This window comes from Palaemon carinicauda, chromosome 3 (assembly GCF_036898095.1).
Source record: "Palaemon carinicauda isolate YSFRI2023 chromosome 3, ASM3689809v2, whole genome shotgun sequence".
Taxonomy (NCBI): Eukaryota; Metazoa; Arthropoda; class Malacostraca; order Decapoda; family Palaemonidae; genus Palaemon; species Palaemon carinicauda.
The window spans coordinates 69,013,757-69,023,161 of NC_090727.1; the positions used below are offsets into that span (position 1 = coordinate 69,013,757).

The 9,405-nt window shown below is 32.4% G+C and overlaps 1 pseudogene; it reads left to right on the plus strand.

Moving 5' to 3' along the window:
* The first annotated feature begins 6,444 nt into the window (after positions 1-6,444).
* On the plus strand, positions 6,445-7,135 carry LOC137632357 (protein C1orf43 homolog; annotated as a pseudogene).
* The last annotated feature ends 2,270 nt before the right edge of the window (positions 7,136-9,405 follow it).

The following is a 9,405-nucleotide window of genomic DNA, read 5'->3' on the forward strand; positions in this document are numbered from 1 at the left end:
AAAACGTACATGTTACTAGATACTGAAATGTACCAGGGTTTTTTAGCTGAACTGGCTAGATCAACCTCGAAGAAGATTTATTACCTAAAGAAAAAATTTTGAAGATACAAAGTTGGTGGAATGAAAAAAAAAATTCAAGGCGAGTCTCTCTCTCTCTCTCTCTCTCTCTCTCTCTCTCTCTCTCTCTCTCCAGATATTTCTTTATTGATATTAATAGCATCTAATTGCTACTATTAGCATCTGTTTTGTTATCAATATTGCCGGTATGAATTTTCCTATAATATTCGTATTTGATAATTAAATTGATACTAAGTTTTTACTCATTAGCACCAACATGACTGCTACTTTGAATTTTAGTGTAATTCAATTTTTAAACGAGTTATAAAAAGACATAAAAGGCACTAGAAGCTATATTTGCAAAAAATTTTGTAGATTTTAAAAATAAATAGTTTTAAGCAAAGTCTCTCTCTCTCTCTCTCTCTCTCTCTCTCTCTCTCTCTCAAAGATGCGTCACGTAGTGATTGAGAAGTATTTGAACATCAGTCAAAAAAAATATAGTCATTTGTGTCAAACCATGAAACATGCCAGAAAAAAAAATAAAACCAAATAACGGAATTGCTGTATAGCTTTGAAAAAAACAGACTTATGCTTAACGAGGACAAGTCGATCTCATCGTGATGTAATCAAACCCTGACCGTGGATTTAAATACATTTTAAACTCTTAGGATAATTTCTCAAAATTCCCGATTCTTAAGACAATGAAGTCCAAGGCAACAGCAAAAACAGCAGCCTACAATCTAATTGACATATTTTGTTGGATCATCCCACCTGCCGCGCTTCAGTCTGACAACAAAAGAGAATTCACAGCTTCTGTCATCAATGAAATTAGGTTAATTTTCCCGCGAATGAACATTGTTCACGAAACTCCAATACATCCATAGTCCCAAGGAAGCATTGAGAGATCTAACTGCGATGTCAAGCAGATGCTGATAGCTTGGACCACTGACAATGACTCGACTCAATGGGTTGGTCAACGATTTTTTTATGCTTAAAAAAAAAAAACATATCAACATAGAACACCCTTGGAATTTTTTTTTTTTTTTTTTTTTTTTTTTGGTCAGAAAGAGACATTGGGTTAGGAAAGGTCAAGTCTGCCAAAAGATGTCATTGAGAAGCTTAAAAGAGACGATGAGTTTGAGCACTTATATATATATATATATATATATTTATATATGTATATATATATATATATATTTATATATGTATATATATATATATATATATATATATATGTATATATATATATATATATATATATTTATATAACATTAAAACAGTCATATATGATTCTTTGCTAGAAAACAAAAGAGCCCTGACACAATTCAATTGAAAATTAGTGAAATTAATTTTTCCAGACTTTAATATCAACACGTTTCTTTATACATGAAAAATATACAAATATTTATGCAAACATTTCGAAAATAATATTTAGTAAATAACAGGTATCAAATAAGTGACTTTGACATTCAATTTATTCAGAAAACAATATTTTATCAATTTTTTGATAATAATGAAGCCCCCGGGTGTTTAGATTTATAATGATTTGTCAAGAGTGATACGTTGTTCGAAAGATTTTAATCAACTGCGAATAACAAATGAAGGAAAAAAGTTCTTTTAAAGTCAGTTGGTTAATCCTTCGGGAGAAATAAATATTGAAGATTTTATATACAGGTGAGGCAAAATATCAGTTTTCAGATCTGCTATTGACAGTTTGTTCTACCTTTTAATTATGAATGGAGTACAAACATCAGATACACATACATATATATATGTTTGTGATGCTTAATTATACACCCTATACCTTATTAAAATTCTCTCTCTCTCTCTCTCTCTCTCTCTCTCTCTCTCTCTCTCTCAAAAACCCACTAAAATGAAATACACACTATACCTTATTAAAATTCTCTCTCTCTCTCTCTCTCTCTCTCTCTCTCTCTCTCTCTCAAAAACCCACTAAAATGAAATACACACTATACCTTATTAAAATTCTCTCTCTCTCTCTCCTCTCTCTCTCTCTCTCTCTCTCTCTCAAAAACCCACTAAAATGAAATACACCCTATACCTTATTAAAATTCTCTCTCTCTCTCTCTCTAAAACCCACTAAAATGTAATACACCCTATTCCTTATTAAAATTCTCTCTCTCTCTCTCTCTCTCTCTCTCTCTCTCTCTCAAAAAACCCACTGAAATGAAATACACCCTATACCTTATTAAAATTCTCTCTCTCTCTCTCTCTCTCTCTCTCTCTCTCTCTCTCTCTCTCAAAAAACCCACTGAAATGAAATACAACCCTATACCTTATTAAAATTCTCTCTCTCTCTCTCTCTCTCTCTCTCTCTCTCTCTCTCTCAAAAACCCACTAAAATGAAATAAGTACATCATCACTCATTCTCACACCTACTTTAATAGAAAAAGAAAACGGACTACAATCCTAGCTTTCTTTCATCTCCCAGACCTTCTTGTGCTCTAGCAGGATAAAGACCGTGAATGAAACAGGAGCATCTGTCCTACGATGGAAAGAGAGAATACAAACAGCGCCCTCTCGTCCTTGGGATACAACTACTGAGATGCAAATCTAATATGAGTAAGACCACGGCGTTCCGAAGCACATATATCTTGAATGGTTCTTCTTCTTCTTTCTATATTCTCTTTTTCTGATGCATCAAAGAGATCAGAATAGGAAGGGAGACACTTTTGGAAGCCTTATATACTTCTCACTGTGGTGAAGGTACGTTTGATGGCTGGTGAGAGAAATTAATTTTAAAATTTAATTTTAACTTTTTTTTCATGTTATTTCAATGGGGGATTTATGTTCATTGCTTAGTTAATTAGCTTTGTGGTAGTGATAACATATGCGCTCTCATTAACGTACTATTGTATATAATAAGTTCAGAGCAAGGCTCTATAATTGGGGAAAATCTGCTTCTAAGATAAAGGTGAAATACTTAAATGGGTTTTAAGATATATACAGATAAGTAATTGGAGGATTATATATTTTACAAATATATATATATATATATATATATGTATATATATATATATATATATATATATATTTATATCTATGTACATATATCTATGTATATATATTTATATATGTATATATATATATATATATATATATATATATTATATATATATATATATAATTTTAAAGTTTGTAATGATAAATTATCATAGTTCTTTTAATTCATATATATTACAGTGTTTTGTAATCTCCTGAAACAAAATTAAATTTTTCCATAGACAACATAATCTAGACTTCAAATTATCATTTGCTTATATAACATCCAAAGAAGAATTATATTAAGTAAAATTGCATATCTTATTTATTATGAAGAATTATACGATGTAAACATTGTCACTATGACAACCATTCATCATCTCCCATTCATAAAAAGCTAACATGATAAATTTAATGAACATCCATTAATTAATTTATCTAAAACCTTCCCAGTTTTAATATACACTATAAAGGCTTCATATTTATAGAATATGGTCTATCTCTGATGTGAATTATCTAAGATATTTTTTTTTTATTTTCTAGAAATCTATTTCTTTTAAAGTTATTTAATACACCGGTCCCACAAAATTTCTTCTTATATAAAGAATGAAGACTCATTTTAGGAAAACCGAGGAAAAAAATGAATTCTAAATTAAATGTATCACTCTATGATGCGTATGATGAATGTTTGCTTGTCACTTTGGATGATTCTATTATTATTATTATTATTATTATTATTATTATTATTATTATTATTATTATTATTATTATTATTATTATTATTATTATTATTATTATTATTATAACTTGCAAAGCTACAACCCTAGTTAGAGAAGCAGGAAGCTATAAGCCCAGGGACTCCAACAGGGAAAATAGCGAAGTGAGGAAAGGAAACAAGGAAAAATAAAATATTCTGAGAGTAGTAACAACATTAGAATAATGTCTCCTATATAAACTATAAAAACACTTACAAAACAAGAGGACGAGAAATAAGATAGACTAGTGTGCCCTAGTGTACCCTCAAGCAAGAGAACTCTAACCCAAAAACAATGGAAAACCATAGTACAGAGGCTATGGCACTACCCAAGACTTGAGAACAATGGTTTGATTTTGGAGTGTACTTCTCCCAGAAGAGCTGTTTACCTTAGCTAAAGAGTCTCTTCTACCCTTACCAAGAGGAAATTGGCCACTGAACTATTACAGTGCAGTAACCCGTTGGGTGAAGAAGAATTTTTTTGGCAATCTCAGTGTTGTCAGATGTATGACAGAGGAGAATATGTAAACAATACGCCAGACTATTCGGTGTGTGTGTGTGTGTCTAGGCAACGGGGAAAATGAACCGTAATCAGAGAATAGGATCCAATGTAGTACTCTCTGGCCAGCCAAAAGACCCCATAACTCTCTAGCAATAGTATCTCAACGGTTGGCTGGTGCCATGGCCAACCTACTAAACCTACTACCATCCTTTATATTAAAGGTGCCTTGGAGATGACACAACAATAACAACAACAAATGTAACTCTTTCAAGGCCTCTTTAAGACAACGTTTTCAGACATGCCCTCATTCATATCTGTGATTTGACCTTTTCATCACCACGATGATCAGTGCAGATTGGTTATTGGGGAGAGTTTGTCCTTATCACTTACAGCAAACCAATCTAGTATTTTGCCCCTGGCTAGTAAATCTTTACGGAGCATGGCGTTTAACAAACCCTATCACCACAATAAGGTATCTACACCCCGAATGGGAAAAAATGCCTGTCATTGAGGATGATTCTATTCTAGTTATCAGAGGAATAGTGATCCAGTTTTTAAAATGGGATTACCATTGAGATGATAATAAATGAATAAATGATACCCTATGGAATATGTAGATGGTTGAGTATTTAATCAACTAACATTGATTAAATTGATGAATATTTTGAATAAATAAACCTTTATGAGTCTGACCTTTAGGAGGGGCGAAGATATTCAGGTAGAGAGGCAATCCACACACTGTCTCTTCAACGCCGGCTGGTACTTTCTCAGACGGTCGTACCTGTTCTTTGTCATCCTAGTGAGAGCCTCTGTCTCATTAGACAGATCTGGGAATCTCTGCGGACATGAAGGACCAAAGTGGGTGGCTTCATGAACGCCCACCCATTGCGATAGCACCCACGTCGGGCTGTATCGGTTGGCTCCTATGGGCAGCGTGGCGTATGGGATACCCAGGTAAGTTGCTACCTGTAATTTTTCGTCGGTTACCTGCCGGTAGAAGCCACGGAGCTGTCCGTACTTGGTGGGTAAGGCGGGAGTCTTTGGAGGGCATTCGCAATAGGTCAGGTCACATAGAATGGAGAAGTTTATCAACAGGGTCAATGAAAAAACGTTTATTTGTTTACCTGGAGCAACATTCCGGAGTTTCATCGTTCACTTGGTTCTAACCCGAAGGAATCTTAAGAGTCGTAAACGTTTTTGAAGTTTTTCAATTATAAAAGTTTTCTGAGGAATTTTTACTCTCTTCTAGGTGTTTTAATCGTTAGTAATTTCATGATATTAAATATTTGACTGAAAGTTCTTTTTTATTAAAACTGTACAATATCGAGTTCCTATGCATTTTTCTCTCTTTTAGGTATTATAATCCTTAGTAATTTGATGATATCAAATAATATTTGAGAAATATATTCTTTATAGAAATTTGTCAAAATCAGGAACGGGTTTTTTTTTTCAATTCATCTGCATTAGTAGAAAAACATTTATCAATTACACACAGATAAATTCGGTCTCATACAATCTCTTCTCTTGCAATGAATAAGAGTCACTGCGTTTACAAACTCAGTTATGTCGAATAATGGCAATAGATTATCAATTTAATCTTTATCAAAAACTTCATATGGGAAAAATAGTGAAGATATAGATGGGGAAATTTGATATATTTCTTTATGTGAGTCTTTACTTTTAAACACATTTCAATGAACCTGAATATATATATATATATATATATATTTATATATATATATATATATACATATATATATATATATATATATATGTATATATATAAACATATATATATATATATATATACATACACACACACACACACACACATATATATATATATATATATATAAATATATATATATATATATATATATATATATATATATGTATACATACACACACATATATATATGTATATATACATACATATATATATATATATATATATATGGATATAGTCTAATTGTCAAGTAAGAATTACACTTGCATATTAGAGCAAAGACTAAGCTGACGAAAAATATTTCCACATATTTCAACGATTGAGGGAGTTTTATAATTTGCTTTTCCAAGACCTCAAAACTTTATTGCATAGAATTAAAGATGAAAAAACTTATCACTTCAAAAACTGCCAACTGCAGAAGCAATGACACTTATTGTAATCATCTTTACTATATTCCTGATTATTACTTGTCTGAAACGGGTAAGAGACAGATCCAATAGGGATCCACATATACCAGTTTCAGAGGCTAGAAAGACATTGAGGCGTGAAATTGATAAGATTAGATATAAACTATGAACCGAAGTTGTTGACTTTAGAAGTCGATAGTCATGCAAATGGAGATCTTTCACCTTATTACTTCAGAATGAAAGCAGTCGATAATATGAAATACTTGGCGCAAGAACTTGCATCACTAGAAGGGGTCAGTCCTCGAGGCTCAAGAGAAAGCATTCCAGCTTATCTGATGAATTTGACAAATCCCGGTTGTGTTTTGGCCTCTGTAGAACAGAGGATGATTCATGAATTGTGTGATTACTACGACCACGCAAGACATCACCCAATGCAGTTTACAGCTACCCAGTTCACTCCGTATCTTAGCTTGCTGCTACGAATATTACACTGTAGACGTAATGGCGAGAAATTAACAGGTGGCATATCAGCGCCAAGTGATCACGATTCCACTATTGAATAACCAGAACACGACCATAGTGGAAATGATGAAAACTTGATCATTAGTGATTTCAGCATGGTTTTACTACATAGACCCTCATCACTGAAAGTATCTACAGATGATAATTTTGAAACTTCGGTGTGACTCAAACATCACTAGCTCGATTACAATTGTAGGAGTACACTACACTACACGGGTAACACGATTTTGACAGTAAAAGCACAGTTTATTGATACTGATATTTTTTTCTATTTATATTGCTTTATTTTTTTTAATATTCCTCGTCACAACCAATTGCTTGCTTCACTTTTTCAAACCTTATTTTGTATCAGATTGTTATCTAGTCAATTATAGCAATGAATAATTATATTTTCTTGTGTACAGTAAAGTATTAGGTAGCTTTTGTGTCTCAGTCAAGGCACGAGCCTGCTGTTATATTTTTAAGATGTGTGTCTCGAGTCTTTATTCCAAGTAGAATCTTTGAAATTATTCCAAAGAATGCATAAATGACTGCTAAAAGGATAGGCTCTACTGTAACCATGGTAAAAGGGATGAAATTTGGGTGGGTGGTTACAACCTTATTTGATTGTGGCATTGTTTTGTAATTATGTCATAATGTTGATGCTGTTCTACTTTGTCAGTATAGTTCAATATTTTATCTGTATACCCAAAAAACAAATATAATGGGCTTTTGAAAAATACTGTAGGCAGTACAGTAGTTAATTGCATTATTTTTCTTTTAATTTAAGGTTTTATATGTTGAAATGCCGGAAAGTAAAAAGGCAAGCTTAGGAGTAAGGTTGCTGAACTAGCATTATCTAGGTCAGTATTTCTCAAACTATAGACAAACCAAGGAACAAAATGTGTACAATCCAAAGTATTTTGATCTACAGTTTAAGGATGTTTGTGTTTTCAGACCCACTTTTTTGGATGAACAGACCAATACTGATAGCCACATTACTGTAGAAATTCTGCCAATGAAAATAAGAGATCAAATCATTGTTTTCAAAATCCAATGTTCTTTTATATTAGGTTCACTTGTGAGATCGGTCTTACTCTACTTTTCTGCATCGTTATAAATGTCTTCATAGGCAGTAGGTTGGCCAGGGCACCAGCCACCCGTTGAGATACTACCGCTAGAGAGTTATGGTGTCTTTTGACTGGCCGGACAGTAGTACATTGGATCCTTTTCTCTGGTTACGGTTCATTTTCTCTTTGCCTACACACACACCGAATAGTCTGGCCTATTCTTTACATATTCTCCTCTGTCCTCATACACCTATCAACACTGAGATTGCCAAACAATTTCTTCCTGCTGCACTGTAATTGTTCAGTGGCCATTTCCCTCTTTTTAAGGGTAGAAGAGACTCTTTACCCTTGGTAAGCAGCTCTTCTAGGAGGACACTCCAAAATCAAACAATTGTTGTCTAATCTAGGGTAGTGCCATAGCCTCTGTACCATGGTCTTCCACTGTCTTGGGTTAGAGTTCTCTTGCTTGAGGGTACAATCGGGCACACTATTCCATCTCATTTCTCTTCCTCTTGTTTTGTCAAAGTTTTTATAGATTATATAGGAGATATTTTAATCGTGTTGCTCTTCATAAAATATTTTTTTTCTTTGTTTCCTTTCCTCCCTAGGCTATTTATCCTGTTGGAGCCCCTGGGCTTATAGCATCCTGCTTCTTAAACTAGGGTTGTAGCTTAGCAAGTAATAATGATAATAATACATACATGTAAATATATGTATGTATATATATATATGTATATTTATACATATGTATATGTATATATATATATATATATATATATGAGTTTATGTGCGTTTTATATATGCATGTGTTAATATCCAGAAGAATGAACTTCATCAATTATTTCCAACTTTTATTTCATTCAATCTCATATAACTATTTTCATGTAAATGTTGATTTTAATAAAATCATCAATTCTCCACAATACTTACTTCTCTTTAGATAAATCCATCATATATTTTGTGAATTCTTCTATAATTTGAAAGTTTCTACGAAAATACCTTTATTCAAAGAAATATTTTTTTTTTTTTTGTATTTGTGACAAAATAAATTTCAAATGTTGTATTAAGATCCATATATAATTCAGTAATGGTTATTAACTTAATATGTAGATGATAAAAATTAAAACGATATCTAATCAATATTTTTTTTCAAATCATTGCCAAATACTGTATATTCCATTTTAATTGAATGGGAGATAATTTTTTTTTTTCCAAATACTTCCTTATAATCAAATTCATACGAGTTCCATCATACGTTTCAAAATTAATCGCAAAACTATAAACAGCAAAAACAATCTATCAGAAACTATTTCATTCTAATTCTTGAAATCTAACGTCACAGTGGCACTGAGTTCAGGAGCGGACGAGATCGACAACATGACGCG